This window comes from Melanaphis sacchari, unplaced genomic scaffold (genome assembly GCF_002803265.2).
Source record: "Melanaphis sacchari strain LSU unplaced genomic scaffold, SCAv2.0 Contig43_pilon_pilon, whole genome shotgun sequence".
NCBI classification, from domain to species: Eukaryota; Metazoa; Arthropoda; class Insecta; order Hemiptera; family Aphididae; genus Melanaphis; species Melanaphis sacchari.
In genome coordinates this window covers 1,533,956-1,556,085 of record NW_020271284.1, presented here as the reverse complement: position 1 = coordinate 1,556,085, position 22,130 = coordinate 1,533,956, and the positions used below count along the sequence as shown (strand labels likewise).

Here is a 22,130-nt window from a genome sequence, read left to right as displayed (position 1 = left end):
AAAAAAAAAAAAATTGTTATACGTTATTTACAATTAAAACGTTATACAAATTTTGCGTTTGTCGTTATTCAGAATTAAAATTTTTATTATATTTTTTAATTTATTAATTAAATAATTGAAATTATTATTTTTTTTTTTTAATGATATACTATTTATAACGTTTTGCGTTATGTTTTGTTTGATGATATATCATATATTTCGTTAATCGTTGTGTTTTGTTTTGTGTTATTCAATTATTTATGTTTATCGTTTTCCGTTATAATTACGTTTACAAATTTCAATCGTTTTTTTGTCAAATATAACGTTATAATTATAACGTTTGCAAGTCTTGGTTTTAACTATGTTATAACATTTCAAACAGATTATAAAATAAAATGTATGATACAATATATTTAAATTTGATTAGTTTGATTAGTTCTTGCGTAGGTACAGAGTGGTATAATAGTGCGTTGGCGTGTGTTTATTTTAAATATTTTACTAAAATAATTAAAAGTAAATTATTTTAATATAATTACACTTTCATGTACTCAAAATATATTCAATAGTAGTTACGATAAGTATCAACAATGACAATGAATAGAAATGTCTAATTAATTAATTTTTCATTGATGGGTATGCATATACGTAAGTTAAAACAAATTATCATTTGGAACCCATAGTAAAACATATAAATAAATAATTGAATTATTTATGTCGTAATACATTTTCGGTCAGAGTTTGTAATGTACGAACGTTTGGTGGGTATGAGATTACACTCCAACAGACCATTTTAGGGGTTTGGCGGCAAGGGGTGGTTCGTTGAAAAACGGGGCAATTTTACTGCAACGGCGGCGTCGTTGATGGTGGCGCGTACGCCGCGGATCAAAGCACGTTCGCCGGCACGACGGCAAGCAGTCGCGAACCGGCTCCCAAACGTGTCAGTACCTCCCCCGAACTGCCCGGGGTAGGGTAGTGCGCAAAAACACGATAGTTACCAAAATCGTCTTGAATCACGTAAGTCTCATACATTTTTGAACTATATTTTTATTAATTCTCAAATCCATTATCATTTCAAATGATGGTTATTACAAAATAATATACTTATACTAGAGAAAATTTTTTTTTTTTTTTTTTATTTTTTTTTATAGAACATAATAAATAATAATAATTTTATAATATAATGAGTAGCTATGTCAAGTGGGTTACTCATTAAATTATTATTTTATATTAATCATTAATAATAATAGTACATTTAATATAATTTCCAAGAAGTTCGCTGCAGCGATAACCACAATGATGATTTATTAAGCAAGCTTACTTAGGTTTTTCATTAAATTCATACATTTTTAAGTTGACTCAAAAATCTTTTTTTCAAGTACAGGCTATTTTCAAATAAAAATACCCTTTTTTATTGTAAATTGTTAAAAATTGATTTTTTTTTTCAAAATATCGATCTATATTAATTCAAAGTTAACATTTTTTTAAACTTTAGTTACGATAAAATTTAAAAATTATATTAATTTATACCTGTTGATTTATTTAAATTTAATAATTTCTAAAAATTGACCAATTATAGTTAATAAAAAACAAAATATTAAATAGGTATGTTTTATAGTTTATTATGTATATTCAATATTAAGTACAACTATTATTTTTAAAAATAAAGTTTAATAATTCAGAAACTATTCATTTAAATTCAATTTCGATGTATAAATATTTTTTATTTGAATAAAAAAATGTTTTTAAACCACAAGATACACATAAATGGTAAAATAAATCTAAGTATTTGAATACGGTCTATTGTTTACTTAAAAATCAAAATCAAAATGAATTGTTATATTACGATATTGTGATAAAAGAAAAAGGAACATGCTTAGTGATCACCCCATATTATAAATATATTATATATTTGTTTTCCAAAAATTATGTAATAAATCTTATTATGTATGTAATAGTAAGTTATAATCAAAATAAATACAAAAAAAAATAATTTTATAATCTTGTTTAAGTATAGAATATTATATTTCTATATGAATTAAAATAATAAATTACCAATATAATTAAAAATTATACATAAATTTATTTTAAATTAAACTATTTATTTAATATAAACTTGTTATCAATATTATTATACTATTATTTTAAATTAAATGTTTAAAATTTTAATCATAACACTCAATACATAATTTAAATATGTTAATTTTATAGTTAACTAAATATAGCTAATACCTAACTAGGTATTAAATAAAATACTTTGTTCAAAAAAAGTCCATTATATTTTATTGTTTAATAACTTTTATTTTTTTGTATTGCTATTGAACACATTTTCGCTTTGGAATATGAACACAATACGTTCATACTAATACCTATCTACTACTTAATAGTTTTTATCGAAAAGTACAATCTATAAATATCATAATATATAAATTTATTATAAATATTTTATAGTATTAAATAATAAAATATAATATTGTCTAGTATATTGTTGTGTGTGCCATATAGGTACTTCTAACATGATAATATTATTATATTATATCTAACACAAAATTTAGTTACAAGACCAAAAATGTGATGTTAGGTCTTTTAAATCCAGTATGTGTACACTACAACATTTATTCAAGAAAAAATAAAAGTACATATACTTTTCTGTATGTTAAGGTGGATGGTTAATACCAATAAATTATACAAAAGTCTCTTACGAGAAAATGTAATACATATAAATGTTTACCATAGACATAAAACTCCGGGCATCGAACATAAATTATTAAATTTTTTTGAATGGGACTTGCTCCGGATCTATTAAATATACACCTGTTTAGTGAATATACACATTTTTTGTGTTTAATAAAAATTATAATGCTCTAGTAAATTTGTGTTTTATTTATTAACATTGGATTTTCACAGATATAATTTACTTTAATGATACGTATAATACGTTCTATAGCTATTTCAATCTACCTATATTTAAATTAAATGGTATATTTACTTGATAAAATTAAAATCTAATTATATTTCGTAGTATATTAACCTAACGTTAACTTTTATACTGTTAAGAATTTGTTGAAAATCTTTTACAGATATTACGAGTACCTATACAACATAATAAAGGTTTATATTTAAAAAAAATATAATCGATCAACGTTTCCCAATGTTCATACTTTAACGTTATTTCAAAAATATTTATAATAATAATAATAGAAACATGAATCAGTAAACAACAACATACTTCAAAAAATACTTTTGACGTTTTTTAAACGACGGTTATTACTTTTGATGTTGATGGTATAACATTTTTATACAATGAGATTGAACGGTTTACATATTTATATGATTATGGTTAATGTTTGATTACCTAATATACCTAGTTATTTGAATGATAAATTGTTTATGGATCATTTTTTATTGAAACGAATATAAATTTGAATATACTTACGTGCTTTATTCTAAGCGTAAATAAATAAAACAATTATAATTTATTTCATAGATATTTGTCTTTTTTAAGACAAATACATTACAGGCTACAGCTGAATTTAAGTAAAGTTTACATTAAAAAAATATATATATATTTTTAACTCATTTTAATGTATTAAATATACAGTTCAACTAAAATATATAATATTATAAAATATTATTATTATCATACACAAGGTATCTAAAAACACAATTATTTCAAAATAAGAGGTACATTAAATTTTATTATTTTAATATCCTGTAGAGAATAGTATTCTAATAAAAAAATAATTTATTTTATTGCATTATCCATCTAAAAAAATTATTACAATACAGTAATTGAATAATATTAATTTTTCGACTAGAAAATCATATTATATAATATTATATTTTATTAGCAATTGTAGTCTACATAATTATCTGTAAGGATAAATTTCAATAATATTAACATTCCAGTAAAAATAAAATTTTGTTTCCGAGATTTCCTGTCATTGCAGGAATATATTAATACGACTTGTAAAAAAACTTTTTTATAAATGAGTTTTAAAAAAAAAAGCGAAATCAGATTTTGTATAAAATCTAAAATAATCCCTTGAAGCTTGGCTAATGGTGTAATAAAATGTTGTGTATGTCTGCATGAGTATTTATGTGCGCGTGTGTGAGTAATCAGTATGTGTGTGCTTCCCAATCGTTTTTCAAACCATTTATTATTATGTGTATGACACGGAAAAGGTCTAAGCCCACACACACACATATACTGTAACTGCTTTCGATTCACTATGTTGGCCTTCCGTTGGGAATGAAAACACTATAGTTCCATAAAAGTTTGTGCAATATGTACAAATATTTAATTTCAAAAATATTATTTACCTATACAACGAGACTAATTTTTTATTTATTTTCGTAAGTAATTTTATATTTTATCGTTTCTATAGTTTTAATTTGTAAACGAATGTATTTTCTGGCTTAAAATATCTCATAAGTACATTTTATTTAAATAAAATAATTTAACAGTTATAGTATAAAACCATCGCGGTATGTCATAAATTTGGATTAAATATTGTTTCTTCTAATATAAATAAATATTTTAAATTTAGCACACTTATTTATACTGAGTTGAAAAACATTAATAATCATATTAATATTTGCTTAGTCAAATAATATTTAACAATAAATAAAAGCAAAAAAATAAGCATAAATGATACTACTACGTATAATAAGCGTAGCTTGTACTTGGAGTGAGTAAATGAAATAACATCTCATGTTTTAGCGTATAAATAAATTGTATTTGTCAAATTATATTCCTTATTAAATTGTTTAAAACCATCTGGCTTAAAAATAATTACAAAAATGCTTGCTTATAAATTAAAACTCCTTAATATTTTTGGAGTTCGTCAACTAATTTTGAACAATTATTTTTCATCGTTTAATGTTTTCATAATTAAAAATATACGTATCATACTCGTACATTTATATTCTAAAATATACTAAGTTTAATATAAGTACTTTTTGAATATTTTATTTAAATTATTTGAATTGAAATTTAAACTATATTATTTGTTAAAAATAATAATTAGATATTAAAAATCAAGTTATTAGATCATTTTTTATAACTTATGAATTTAATATTCACTATAATACTAAAGTAAACTATTAATTTTATCACAAATTGAAAGAAATAAAGATTTTATCATAGATATCAAAGTAAAATAAAAATCGTATATGATATTATTACTATTACTATTATTTAAATTTTAAATACACATTTATATCTAAATTAAACCAATAAACTAAAATGGTACCTATCTAAATAACTAAATTCCTAAGCTTGTAATTAACTTAAAACACTATATTTTATACCAGTTATCAAATAAATATAATTACTACAGTATAATGTACTTATTTCATAAATTATTTGTATAAATTTAAAGGTACTTACCGCTTTAACTCAAAGGGGAGGAATATGTAAATTGTTCTCTTGAGACGAATTTCGATGTTTTCATTTTGACGGATGTTAAAAGTAGGTACTTCAGAACAGATCATATTACATGCATTCTTGTTACATTAAATATTATACTTCACCTCTCGGCCTTCACTTCTCAAACTAACTCAAAAGGAATATAAGTATTACTAGTACAATATCATATGATTTTACGGTTTTTTGAGTTGAGTAATTGGATTTCATTCTTCCTTAGAGCATTATTATTTTTCAAAAATAAAATGTTATACTGCGAGAATAAAAAAAATAAAGCCAATCAGTATTAGCCAAAAGATAAAGTTTAAATTAAATATATATATATGTGTGTGTATGTAAATACATATACAATATTGGAATGATTTTATTTTCAAATAATATGACCCCACGTACAAAATTTAGGAAATTTGATATTTTAATATTTAAACTTAAACTATTTTGGCACATTGTATTCATTAAATAATCAATAATCTATCATTGCATGAAGTCTATACATTTATGTGCAGGAATGTAAAATTTTAGTTTTTCGTGTATTACAATAATTCAATATAATTGAGCTATATTTTGAATATTTAAAATTAAATAAAAATATAATTTAACATAAAAGTATTTAAAACAAGGTTAAATCTATGTAATCGATAACTATAAAAAAAATTATTTAATTAATAAATTTAAACATATTTTAAATGTAAGTAAACTTCGTATACAGTGAATTTATTAAAAATGATATTATAATATTATATAATTCATCATTTTATCACATATTTTATCTCAAAAACAGGATCGTTATAAATATCTCTCAATAATTCAATTGGTTATACTTTGGCTGCGTAAGCGTATTTATTTTACAGTGTAATACTATATTTTCAATGATCTAAAAAACAATGTTGGTGTATATTAAACATATTATACATCACATAATATTTTGTTTTAATAACAAAGGATTTAATCACTATAATTATCAAGGTTGCAAGAGCTTTTTTTATGAAGAGTATATTAATGGGTTGGCAAAATTAATCGATATGTTATTATTAAAGTTCAATTCCATTATTTATAATTATTGTATACAATTCATGATTAACATATTGATTAAAAGTTTAATTTATCTGCATACCATAATATTTACCTTTAATTTAATATAATATAATTATTAATATAAATTGAATTATTTCTCATCACAATTCAGTAATTTAAAAATTATAACCGTATTAATAGTTATTTGTTATTTTTAATAGTTGTATGGCGTTTATTGATAAAAAAATGAAGCTAAAACAAATTAGGGATTGTCGTAACTGCTATGTTTTGAATTTTCTTTCAACATTTACAATATTTTTGAAATTTCACATTGCGTTTACAGATTAAATATAAGTTGAAAACTAAAATAAAATACATTTTGATATTTATATAAAGTTGTTAAAAATATGTATAATTGAAAATAAGAAAGATAAATTATTATTTTTTATACAATAAAATATTTTGAATAAATTATTGAATATTTTAAAATATACATAATATATGAACCTAAAATAGTCAACTGAAAGTTATTTATATTCACTTAAAATGCTGATTACATTAATTTTAGCATATTTTTAATTTAATTCATTAAAAGATACATATTATAAAATTTAAAGTATAATTAAAATATAGTTAAAAAAAAAAATATATATATATATATAATATATATATGTATATGTATAATGTATATTATATAAATATAAATGATCATCATTACAATTGTACTGTATTTTTAATTTCAAAAATATTTTTTCTTAATGTGTTTATGAATTATTTTGTGTAAAAAGTAATAATAATAATAATAGTAATTTAAAAACGATTAAAAATACAATAGCATTTTGTGAACTGATAATTAATTACGATCACCGAGCACAAATATTTATGTCTACTATAAATTATTCGATTTTGTGATATCAAAACAAACGTATAATGTACGTATATACTATTTTACTAGTAACTCTTTAACCCTTATAGTGTGACGTGGAATCACTTTTTTTTTTGAAGGATATCACGTTACTATGTATACTTTCAATCATGAAAAGTATATCTCGATTTTTAGACCCGCCGTGGTAAATGTATTCCGGGTTAATTCCACTCTACAACTCTCGCGTTTCGTTACACATATACGCATACACTCGCGTATAAAAAACTTTAAACACAAAACCGCAAAAAGGTTTCAATTATAAATAGTTTATCTATATCCGATAGGTGGGTATTAAAAACGAAAAAAAACAATAACGACAACATTGACGATGACATGTATAAACGTATCTACAACCTAGCTACGTATACATATAAATATTTATTCTATACAAGGTATGAAGTTAGTATAAGGTTTGAAATGTGTATCAAGCACTATAATAATGGTATACTGATGGGAAGCCATGTGTCCGGCGGCGGGCGAGGTTATCTGATCGCAAAGCTCATTTGGTATGAATGTAAACCAAACATTTCCCCTCCGCAATATCTACGACCGTTTGTTGTCGGTGCTCTCCATCGCAAGTCGTCTCGCCAAGCCCTTCATCCATCACCCTTTGCCACATATTTTTCAACTTCCAAACGCAGCCACTTTACACGTATATAGGTGCCTTCTACGCGTTAAGTATATCTTATCGGTTTGCGGTAATCGCCGCCGTGCAGCTATATGTATAGTATAACGTTAATTATCGAACCCGTTAATCTATTCCGGTTGGTGACGGACAAAGAAAAAGCACTGTACCAACTAGGAGGAGACGATAGATGGAGTAGTCGAAGAAAAAAAAAACATTACAATAATGGTTCTTTCGTTCACGGTGGGAACTTTGTAATGATTAAAAACTACTCTAGGTCGTTGTGCGCACATTACACACCCTTCCTCTGTCAGCCCCATACTTACTAGGGTTTAGGTTTTCGACTCGTCGTTGGTCAGTATTGCGTATGTGTATGTATGTGTGTGCGGATGTTGTATGTATGCGTGTGCTCGGGAAAGGTGTACGTGTACGCCGCGAGCCCGACCGAGTTTTAGTTTTCCTCGTCTGCCGAGCCGCTGAACGAAGTAATGGACTGTAAAGTAAACAGGACATTAAAAGCCTGAACTTTAAATTTCAACGGTCCATTTGGCAGAATCTATAGTAAATGGGCCCAACGTACCTATAATAATGATGATGATAATATAGTGGCGGCAGCGATGGTTTCCCGCAGATAAGTGGCCGTGAGTGATAGATTCGCAAGGATTTTCGTCAATAATACATATAATAGTAATATACATCTAACCGCCCCACAACAGTAAATTTGGTTAATATTATTATATTATATTTTTGAAACGCATTAATAAATGTAAATATACTAATCGTATAAAAAAAAAAAATAAACATTCTTCTAAAAATACCACGCAATTAGTTTTTAAACTACACAAATATAATGCTACGATATTATAATATATTGTATATATATATATATATTACAAACATGTCATAGTTATTTAAAACGCATTATTTTTGTAGCATTGACCATAAAAAAAAAAAAGTAAATAAATATGGTATATCAAAAAAGATTAATAATAATAAAAATAATAATAATAGTTATAAAAAAAAAGTGGATATTTAAAATGATTTAATCTTCTAAAAGAATTTAAACAAAAATCACATCTTAAATATAAAAATATTTATATATATATATATATATATATATCAGGAATATTTTTCTGCTTACTAATCTAGAATATTTAAAAAGGGTCTAGTCTACAGAAGAAAATGCTTTTTAAATTAAAAAATGTTCTATAAATGTATCTATAAATAATTAATAATATATTACATGCAGTTTTATGAATACAGTTTAAGTTTAATTATCAGACAACTGCAAAAAATAAAACACGATAATAGTAATGAAAGAATATTAACAGTTTTATAAACTATAGTACGTCTTAATACTTTATTCTGATTATAAATAAAAATCATTAACGAAAAAAATAAAAAAATAATAGTAACCAATGTTTAAAGTTATACATAGTATATCTGAGTATTTAAAGGATATTTTTTAAATTTGATGTTTTTCTAAAAAATCATACCTATTTAAATATTTAAAAAATATTTTGGAAACATAGTTGTAAATTATTGTAAAACTACTAATCCAAGTACCTATAGGTATTATACTATTATATAAATGATTATATTAAAATGCAGTTGCCAAAAAATATTTTAAATAATGCACATAGCTTATTTTTTTTTTTGTGATGTCCTGAGTAGACACATTATTAGTTATTAATTATTAAGAATAAATAACTAAAAAATTCAAGTATCAAATTTCAAATAATGTTAAATACTCAGTACTTAATAAACACAAGTTTTTATAAAATGTTTTTTCAAAATTTTTTGACAAAAGTGAAAAGATATTCCTAAAACTTTATTTAAAAGTGTGTTGACACGAATTTTTTATATTTGAATGCAGGTGTTATTAGCATTTTTAATATTTTTATTATTTTAATAATATAAACGGTTTGAAGAGTTATTTGAAAAATTACGCTTCAATATTAAGTTTACATATACGAAATGCATTTATTTGACTACCGCTTACTAAACGAAACATTTTATTTTATATTTATTATTAACTAGGTACATTATTATGCATTAAAAACTAAACTAGTTAATTTTAAACGAGTTAAGTTTATAGGATAATAATTTTATAATTTATTCTATCTTTAATCTAATAATATTTACGTTTTTATGAAGAAAAGTGTAATATGTTTTTTATATTTATAATAAAATTGATAACATTTTCTTGAGTTTACGTTAAAGAGAGATTTATTCAGAATTTTAACATAACTTGCATACGTTTTAATCTCATCATTTTTACGTTAATACAAAAAAGAACTATTTAGTACTAATCACATATAACATAAATCAGTAGATATGCAGCATATACATTATACAATTAACTAGGTTTTAAATTTAATTTAATAATATATAATGAACACTTCACCGGGTTTATTAACTGATGTGATAATACCCGCCGCCATTGTGTGATAAACCTCTGAGTAATTAATAAAGATGCTTTTTGAAAAAATTGATAATCCAGCGAATACTGAAGAGTTCTTTTCATCGGTTTCATATTTAAATTTTGAAATCTATTTAATAGTTTATTAATAATAATATACCTCATTTAATACTTCATTTTATATCAAAAAAAAAAAAAAAAAATAATAATAATAAAAATACGAGGTATGTACTTTAAATTATATTATTTTTTAGTAGTGTAGGTATAGATGTAATTTAGCAATAACATATTGCAGGCAAATAAAATAATTTAGTTACACAATTATTTATATAATTATATATTTGATATTTTGATAGTATTATTTCAATTATTTATAAAAAGATATTTCGTATTTTTTTTTTTTTTTAATTTGCAATAGAATAGGCTTAGTTTCACCAGTCAAAAATGGTTGATATATGAACAGATAATTGTTGGTATGTTGTATATGTACAAATTAAGAAACAGTACAACTCAAAATAAATTTATTTTAAATAAATATAGTTTAAAAAATGTAAAATTTAACTAAAAAAATGAATAACTCATTTGCGCATATTTTTAAAATTTTATTTAATAATTGTATTGTACTATGTTTACAAACAAATATCGAACAATTAAACAACTCATTTGTACACATCCAAGGTTTAAGGTCGAAAATAATAATTTTTGATTTAAATTGATATTATATTATATATAGTTTAACTTTTTTTTGTGCGATATAACTTTTACTCGTATCTTTCAAGAATATATTATATAAAAATCAAAAAATAATATGAGAAAATAAATTTTATTTAAATTAAAACTTAATTTAAACTTTTAAGTTTGTACCTATAATTTATTTTCGTATTAAATTCAATCTTTAAATTAAATTTATCTTTTGCATAATTCACAGAAAGATTAAAAAACACTGAATGAATTTTTAAAACTAATTATTATTGGAATTATAAGATATTTTCTTCTATAAATAGTTTACAAAAATTAAATTGTGATTTATTAAAACAGTAGAAAGTTATCAAGTGTTAATTAAACGATAAGCAAATATTAGTATTAAAATTATTTTTACAAATATAAGTGGTTTTAACATAAAAATAATATTAGTTTTTATCCCTTTGATCCTATCAATTATCAACAAATATGACATTCTATACCTATACAATACGACTGTCACTTTAAGAATATACTTTTGGTTTTAACTCACTGAATAAAAGGTCTACATAATATATATTAATAAGTAAATAACTATATAAAAATTATGTTGATTTTTTTTTAAAAATAGCTAAGTGTACCTAATTATTAAAAAATATTGATTATTTAACCATACCTAACTATAATTATATTACATAAAATATATAAATAATTAATATTATATTAGTATATTTATGAATATATTTTATATTTATTATTAAATATAATTTATAATGCATTTATAAATGGTGATTTATCCTAAAAAACTAATTTCCACATTTTATTTTTGTTTAAAAAAAAAAACAAAGATTTCCTGTTAAATATAAACTATTTAAATTCTAAATATTTTTTTTTTTTAAAACAAATGTTAACATTTATTTTTTATTATATTGTTTAATCTATTGACTGTAACAATTTTTATGTATAATGTAGAACTGAATATAAAATATCAAATTAATTTTTTACCTCTAATGACTTTAAACATATTACAATATGAAAATGAAATATATTTAAAATATATATATTAAATATTTATAGAAAAATATATTTATTAAAAACTAACCATAGTTCAAATCTGGATATTTTAAACTTAATTTTTATAATTGTAAACTTTTTTTATTTTTTAACAAAATAATTAATAATTATTTATATTTGTGTGTAATTTATGGTGTATAATTATTTTACTAAATCTATAGAAAATAAATGAATATTTCGAGTACTAATAAAAATAACGATACGTCAATAAGTACTACTAACAATACAAGCTCACCTGAAATTTAATAAACCACAAAATGTATTGAATTGTCAGTAGGTATAATTTTCAGTAATGAATTATAATTATACACGTTATGAATTGTTAAATTTATGTATATGAATATTTTTATGATAACAAAAAGGTTAGAAACTTAAAATGAAATTTTATCAGTAAAACTCAAATCTTGATTTTTATTTTGAGTATAAAAGAATACAAAAGTTAAAAAATATTTATATTCGGATTGAAGTTAATCATTATCGTTATTGAGTTAAGTTTATTTAAAAATTTAAGTTTGAATAAATTCATTATTAAAGGAAAAATAAACTATTTTATATTTAAGTGTAATTTTTAATATTTGCTGTTAAGACTTTGACATCGATGGTTTTTATTTTATTTTTGCTTAAATATAAATAAAAACAAAACATTTAAAAAAAAATTATATTATTGTATGTTATGATTTATGGTTCATTTTTACAATACAATATTTAACATTGTCTTACGTTCACATTATACATTTGCATTTAAAATATATTTTATATATGGAAATATAAAGAAATATCACAAAAAATTATCATTTAAAGAGTTTAATTGTATTTAAATATAGTTTTAAGCTAATTTATAAATGGCACCATCAGTACACTATTATTATTGTTTATTGTATATTTTTTTATATATTCTATGTGATAACGATGCTTCACGCGATAAATAATCTCAAAAACTATGAACAGATATTTTAGATACTAAATCTTCACACGATCTAGTTAACAATACCTACCTACTTTATTTGTGCGAAAGCAAAATTATGTTGTTTTTACCAACACAAATACTATATAATCATTGAAAAAAGGTAGGCAAGAGGGTATCATTCTTTTGTATATTAGGCGTCAAGGGGGTCACTATTATGGATGTGTTAAATTTGAATTCGATGATACATCATTGTATAGGAAAAACTATTTTGAGCGGAGATGTTCTGTCAGCCTATATTACTAAATATATAATATATTGAGATATATTTCTTGATATAGCTATTTAAGTTTATTTATTTTAATTTCAGTATTACAGTAGATTGATACAATGTTTTTGAAAATATTGCATTTGTTATATTATTAGAATTTAATTGTTATTATACAATATATATTCGTATTATATTATATGATTTAAAATGTAATAACACTTTTCTGTAAATTCCGTAAAGCAGTAAAAATAAATTAATAGTATAAATAGATAATAATAGCTTAAAAGAAATCAAAAATGTAATTGCATATAATAAAATTTATAATAATTTACGTAAAAGTTCTCATGAATAATGTTTTTATAATATGAAATAATATATAATTATTTATCGTTTAAATAAGTAATTTAGTTCAAATTTAAACTTAAATTTTAATAAAAAATAATTGCCTTTTTATATTTATTAGACTTAATGGTTTCAGTATGAAATATGAGGTTAAAATAAAAATAAAATATGAAATATAAATAAAATATGAGGCTTCTTGTATTAAATCTTCAACAATTTTGACATGGAAAATAGTTTTTATTAACAATAAAATTAAAAAAAAATTTTAAATATTATTATATAATGAAAATAATAATATAAACGTTTATTAAAAATTTCATGTATCTACTGTTATTTACTTATTTTTTGAAACACAATAAAATTTGAAAAAGTATTTGAAGAAAAACAATTACTTTACGGATGAATATCGAATTTCGTAAAAATTTAAACTTGAAATATTCAAACAAAATTAATTTAGCTTTCCGGCAGAATTTTTTTATATTTAAGCTAAAAAGTTTACAAAAGTTCTTGTATTCAATTTTCAAATCTTAGGTATGTATTTAAAAAAAAAACTTTTAGTACATTTTCAACTACATAATAATTTGTCAATTTTCGTAATTTTTTTTTGTTTTTCCCAAAAATAAAATTTACTTTTAAGAATTTTTCACTTTCAACCCCTTTACAAAAGTATCGACTAAATCCAATTTTCTACCAGAAACCACTTTCGTTTTTGAAAATCAAAGCGTTTTTCCTTCTCTCAAAAATGTTTATAGACAGAAAATATACACACATCATTATAAAATCAATACATTCATCTCTCTGTTCAGAATCTAAAATAAGATAAGATACTTTATTTTATTTTTACAATTAGTAAATCTTTAATAATTAACGATTGTTATTGCATAGTTAATAATGTATAATAATAGTCGTTGTCTAGTGAAAAAATATCGAGTGTCTATACTAACATATTATCAATATCACGATATTATTTACATTTTTTAACTACTCTTTTGAATCGTTTATCGCTTAGGTTAGGTTAATTAATAGGTATGAAAATAGGAAGTGTGTTAGTTTAATTCTAAATTCGTACACGTAAATTTCAAAAGGTAATAGTATTCATAAGAATTCGATTTAGTGTTTTTCCATGGTTTCTTAATTATTTTATACAAAAAGTTTTAATGAAATTTTAAGAAAATTAAAAAATGTAATTACATTAAAATATTAATTTTAACTAATTTACAGGCAGTTCCCCACTATAGAAGTTGTTGGTTGTTGCAAAGTTATACTGACAATATTCACAAAAAATATATTGATTGGTGCAATTTTAAAGATAAAATATTTGTTTTAAAACCAAAAGAAATTATAATTTAAAATTTTATCTAAATTGATTTTATTAGTATTTATTGTATCAAAAAATACTTTTTTTATTTATTCTATAAAAAATTACAGAATAATCTGTTATGCACTATTTTTTAAAAAATGGATAGGTACGTTATAAACCTTAACAAAACATCGTTTATGTTAAATTTTGTAACTAATTGTGTTCTTCCTTTAAAGTTACTGTTGACAGTCCTCTGTAGGTGCGTTTTTTAAAATTAAAAATTTAGACTACATACCTGACAAGTAATAAAAGTAATTATCTATAACAACATCGTTAACATGCCAATTGGAAATATCTCGATGAGTCTTTAAGTAAAGTATAGTAACTAATAACTCTGCGGCACGGGCAACAGCCGCTCTGTACATTCCTACCTTTTTGACACTTAAACAACATTTATATGGTGAAATGTACATAATATTATATTGTTGGTTGGCATTTTGTTCAAAGATGGAATAATAATAATGTAGTAGATAATAATATAAAGTATAAATGGTAAAATTTTTGGTTAAACAATCGAACTATAAAATATAATAATAATTAATCAGTGAATGAAAGGTCGTCGTGCATATTATTATTATTATTATTATTATTACATTATACGCGTATTATTTATTCATCGAGTAGGTTAGGGTGGTGGACTGGCAAAAGGGGTATCCTCCCTTAATTAATTTCTGTAATTCTTGTACGCGCTGTCCTCTCCAGTATACAATGATAATATAAGAGCGCTCGCCAATACACACGCGTATTGTTAGTCCGCGGGCATTTGTTTGTGCGCGCGTGCGAATTCTCTCTCTCCAACCCACTACCCAACCACCCTTTATACGTCAGTCCATCAACACCCCTTCCTATGTGGTGTCACCTATTATCCTCCTGCCGGGCAGCCACTGCAGTGTACGTATACAATATACATACGCGGCTAAAATCAATTTGACGGGACGCCGCATAAACAGAGAGACAAATGAAAATACGCAGACCGCATACATCATCTTGTATTGACATTGTTATGTATAGCTGCACCGCATAAACTTTTATATGTATAAAAATAAATATGTGTAGAGTAATTGACTAAACATGTAATTTTTTTTCTTCAACAATGCAGTTGCTTAAAATATGATTTTAAAAATGTTTAAATATACATGCAAAGACAATATGTTCAAATTCTTGAGATTTTTCATAGGTACTATTCAAGAAGTGTACTGCAGTGGTAATACAAACTTTTGTTTTTAAAATAACAACCTTCTTTCAAAGTGTTAATTATTTAATAAGTAATTTTTTTTTAAATGTTTATGCGTTTAATGAAATTTTGAACGAGTTTTATTTGAGTTATTTAACTTTGTGTAATAAGGATAATATACCCATGAAAATGAGTTAAGAAGTTATGGAGCATATAACTTACTGAAAATTTCAGTAGTATTATTATATAAATATTTATAATTTATAAAAAAATATCCCATATACAATAAAAGCTGACATTTTATATATTTTGATAAAACTATTTTTAAAGGCTATTGTATTAAAAATAAAGAATTTGATAACTGAAAAATTACTCGTTAAAATGTTGAATTAAGTATAAAATGTTGAATAAAGTATTACATAATTTTTAGAAAATAAATTATCCAATCTGTAATTTTTAGTAGAAAAGAGAGGTTCGCATTTAAAAACAGAAGTTAATATAGTCATTTCTAAGAATTTTGTTTTCATTTTATCACACATTGATTGCGTACATTGACTAAGTTTATTTAAAATTGTCAAGAATTATAATTTGAATAACTCATTATGAAATACATAAATAGGGGCGAGTGCATGCTTAATGAATCATAAAATATTCATGTATGGTATTGGCTTCTAGTTTTTCCGTTTTCTTATGTTAACCTCATGAAAAACAAGTTGATCTACCGAACCAACACGTGTGTAAACCATAATCTAATTGAATCGTTTGTACATACATAGAATTATTATTTAAATAGTTAGTTTTATCTTTCTTTTTTGCTAACTACTTTAACTAACGAAAAAAACTCTTTATGTTAAAATTTTTGTAATCCTTTTTTTTCTCGTAATTCACAATAGTATGCACCACAACAGTACTAAACGCTATCCGTATACTATAAAACCCTTATTCGCAGTGTACTAGTGTATACACATATGATGATGTAATAATGGGGTAACCTATATTTCTTACCATAGACGTAAATAACTTATTATATAAAACATATTGAAACATAAAACTTATTGTTCTACTAGTTACCTATAGGGTTTATTTGGAAACATTTGAATCATCCATTTTGTTGAACTATTAAATAAAAAACCTTCTACTATTTCAATAAAATATATTATTTATGTCCATGATTATTTTTTTAATTAATTCTAAAAAAAATTAGCAACAGCAACTATTCTATTCGACTTGAGGAATAACAAAAACCAAATATTTATTTATAGATAGTACAAAAATAAATCAGAATTCTCTATGTTATGCACTTTAATCTATTGACATTTTTTTTCTGAAGAATAAAGGTAAATTATTGTTACTTATTTTATGTATCTAATAAAATATACACATAATGTAAGATTTGTATTCTTATTTTTAATCTAAAAATTTAAGACAACAATAATCATCTAAAAGATTTTAAGTGTTACAGTTAGTTTGAAGACAAATCAAAATAATGTGATTAACTGCCTTTGACACTGAAATTGTTAAATATATAGCAATAGAAATTACATGTAAGTCCTATGGGGCTTGAAATCTTTTGTAGTCCATTACCAAAATTACCAAAAGCATATTCCATAGAAAGATCAACATGTGAAGTTAATTCAAAAAGATTTTAAAATAGCTAGTCCCACAAAATGGTTTAAAAATAGCAACTCTAAAATACCGTTAATTTAATGTTGTGTAAAGGCATGTTAAGAAATATTAAAAATATATAAAAAAATGTTTATTCAACTATTGAAAATTAAAGTAAATTAATTTGAAAGCGCCAAAAAAATTAATGAACTTACTATTTTTTTATTTTTTTTTTTTTGGTAACGTGAAGTAGGTATTTATATATTGATATACAAAAGTCGAAAGTGTTATTGTTTAAATTTTATATCAATAAAAATAATAATGATATCCATAATATCTTAAAAGTTTTAGCATAATTGTTCATTTTTTTTTTTATATATATAATATAATTTATTTTACAATTAAACACTTTGATTAAATGAAAAATACTTTTTTAAGTTTTAAATTATTATTCCTTAAAATCTAGTAGTGACTCACTAAACTTCATGTTTATTATAATATATCAATACTATCCTCTTAAGATATTTTATCATTACAATAATATCAAGTCAAGCTATATCAGACCATCAATTATAAAGATAATTTAGATAGGTATTCAATATATTTAGGGACGAGTGATTATTATTAATTATTATTAACGATCATGTTCAATGGTGGAGATTCATTTGGAAATCGATAAATTGTACAAAATAATATATTTAACTATAAAATAAAATAAAAATTGACTGGCACATTGAAAACAATAATAATGAAATACGTCTTGTTATGTATATAGTACACATTCACACACACATAAATATATTTGTTTTTAGTTCATGGTATAATAAGTATAATTATTAAATTTAATAAAACATCTTTCACAATTTATCATATAATTCATTGAAATAATAAATAAGCACTAAGAAATATACATTTAGTATTCACTAATTCCCAATTAATGAACTATTGTGTACTAAAAACTTGCTAACAAATTTGTATAGTATTGAGGTATATTAAAAACATGACTTAATTTTACTGTAAGTTTAAATATTTTTTTACTTGATATTTTAGTGAAGCAAATAGAAAGTTTTGTAAATATTTAAATACCTTTATCAATGTTTACATTTTATCTAAAAGTAAAATAAAATATTATTTTATGGAGTAAAAATAACTACGTAATACTTTATTTTTTTTTTTAGTTTTTAAAAGCAATGGCGCCACATTTTATCCATATCCGTCTTTCGTCTAGCTGATTCAAAACTTCAGAAAAATATCTATTGCAGTTATTTTTCTTCTTATTTCACATTCCACAAACGAGTATGCGACAATATATTTTTATAAACTATATTTATCAGATGTCCAAGTTCCCGCAAACGAAAATAGCATTTCGTGTTGAATTAGAAAATCAAAACCTAAAATAAATATTACAATGTTGTGTGAAAAATTAACTAATTTAAATAAATATATTATAAGTGAGACGCTTCTGCGTCGATTTAAGATTAACGGGTCACTTTAATGATATTTAAACGTGATTAAAAACTTTAAAACGTAATAATGAATTAATATACCGTCTAGGAATCGCGGGTATTCTATTTGTCGATTATCATCTTGCAGTAAATGTTCTACTTGAATTTAATTACACATATATTATAAAAAAAATACTTCATTAAATTAAAATAAAAAGAACCTGTCAGAGTCGGGAATTTTGAAAAAGGTTTGAAACTCTGGTCTTGCTTCGTTTATTGATGCTACAGGATAGTGATGATAGTGATGTATTATGATTATATAATTAATTTAAAAGTGATGGGAAATTATCGCCATTGAAAAACGATTGTGGAGATTTGTTAAAACTGCAGTTGGTTAAATTTAAATCATCTGTAATTAAAAAAAAAAAAAAAAAAAAAAAGACCTCATCTGAATTGAGGTACTATTATTAAAGGATATTTGAAATCAGGCTGAACATGACATTTTTAAAATGTTTAAATGGAAAATTCGAACATCAATATATTATTCAAATTCCACATCACTAAAAACATTACTCGCTTCACTATTTATGGGTAATTAAAAACCTGAAATAAATCATAAACTTTTTTGAGTAGACTAGAAAGCATGGGATATACTCGTATTAACTGCTTATATCATTATTATTGTAATAAAATGTAAATCTTTTAGTATTTGTATCGTTGGGTTTACTTATATAGTATACCTAAGTTCTTCAATTGTTATCAGTACTCAATTTAAAAAAAAAAAAAAACGTGTTTAATAGTGGGTTACTTTAGTTGTATAGTTTTTCTATCCATTGTTATATTATGTATAGTATATAACATTATTTATATTTATTTATCCTATTATACGTATAAAATATAATATATTATACAATATTGTGTCAATTCTTAAAACCAAATCAAACAAACACTGTTCAAACATGTTTAAAACAGAGATTATCAGTGCTAACGGGGTATAAGTACAGGGAATAGAGTGAACATATTATCTACATTTAGTTAAGTTTTATTGAACTTGTGGTTTCGTCTACACACAATTTACTATAATGTAAGAGGTTGAATTATATATTATCAGGGATATTGAGACCGATTATTCGGTTTATTTTAATATTACAGTAGCTATACTCTATTAATAACTTTAGATGTACAAAATTTATTTAAATACACTTCATAGGTAAATGTGAAATGGGGGTTTATTAATTTTTCATCATTTGCCACCGTATTGGTTTTACAATGATGTGTACTTTTTATATATGATTACACGATAAGTTGTTGATAAAATACTTTGATTTTAAACTTTAAGGTTGGTTTTGAATAAAAAATTGGATCTAATTTGCACTTTAAAGAGGTCAAAATTAAAATTTCCTAGTAGTTTTTTTTACAGTCGAGAAAAACAAACAAAAAATTAAGGAAAAACAAAATTTATTCACTAAATAATAGTTTGACTAAATTGATTTCTTTATTTTATCATAACTCAAAAGCGAATAGCCACAGAATCTCTAAATTTTATCGAGTATATCTATAACATATTTTATACATATTATAATATAATTTTCAAAATATTTTGATTTTTTTGAGCTATTTATAAACAATTAAAATATTCAATTTTTCGTTTTTTTTTTGTTTTTTTTTTTTTTTTATCAATTAAAAATTTATAAATGGTTAAAAATGTTTGAAAATTTATTACAAAGTCCCTAATATTTGATTTATTTTATAAAAAGTTTTCTATTTATATCAAAGATTTAAAAATTGAATACAAAGTTCTAAATACGTTTTTCAATTCATATTAAAAAAAATTCTATCGAAATGCCAAATAATTTTTATTATGAGCATTTAAAGTTTAAATTTTTACAACGTTAGATATTTACCTAGATAATAACTATTTCATTCTAAACGATTTTTTTTTTTTTTTGTTGTTGCTGTAATTCAAAAATGAATAAATGTGAATAATTGAAATTCACATAAAATGTTTATATTTTCATTTACATTATATGATAACATTTTTAAAATGTTTTAACTTATTTTAAGCTATTTATGGTATGCCAAATTTTTAATTTTTTTTTATAAATTTTAATAAAAATATGTTTGTTGAGTCACAATTCTTTAAAATATAATACTAAATCCCACATAAAAATGTATTACATTTGCAAAAAAATATTAAAATGTATACGCATAATATTTTTTACACGGATTTAAAGTTAGATTTTGATAAATCCATTAAAATCACTAAATATTTTAAATTATTTTGTAGTTAAAATTGTATACAAACTTTTTGTTTTATATCTAAGTTTTTAAAATTTAATGAAAAATTTTGATAAAAATTTCATGGTGGAATCATAAAACCTCAAATATATATATATGTACGTTTATATTAATGTTAATTATTTTGTTGTAATTTCAAAATATTAATTGAGTGAATTTAAAATTATTACGTATATTATATTATTACAAAGAATTTTCTTATATGTAATATGATTTTTGATAAGATATTATTTATTTATACTATAAATCTATTTTTAACATTTTATAGTATTTACAAAAAATGTTATTAAAATTTTAACTGAATAATAATATGATAAGAATATATATTATAATAATTATTAAATACTAATAATTTGATTAATAAAATATTTTTAGAAAAAATGTTATAAATCTAATACAATTCCAAAAGTAAAATAAATTACCTAATCTAACTCATCTATAATAGTCATCCACTTGATGTCAAATAAACAGTAGAGTTTTTCTCACTTTTCTACATTTTTTTCATTTATTTTCTTCGTTAGTATTTTATGATAAATTATTCTTATTTTCTGATATATCTTTAAAAATACACTTTATACTCGTTTAC

The 22,130-nt window shown here is 22.5% G+C and overlaps 1 protein-coding gene across 1 annotated transcript in view; it reads left to right on the top strand.

The window, feature by feature from the left end:
- The first annotated feature begins 905 nt into the window (after positions 1-905).
- Positions 906-22,130, top strand: part of LOC112597670 (Down syndrome cell adhesion molecule-like protein Dscam2) — a 66,019-nt gene continuing 44,794 nt past the window's right edge. The window contains exon 1 of the mRNA XM_025343819.1: positions 906-993. The gene's annotated coding sequence lies outside the window, so the exon portion shown is untranslated. The remainder of the gene's footprint in view (positions 994-22,130) is intronic.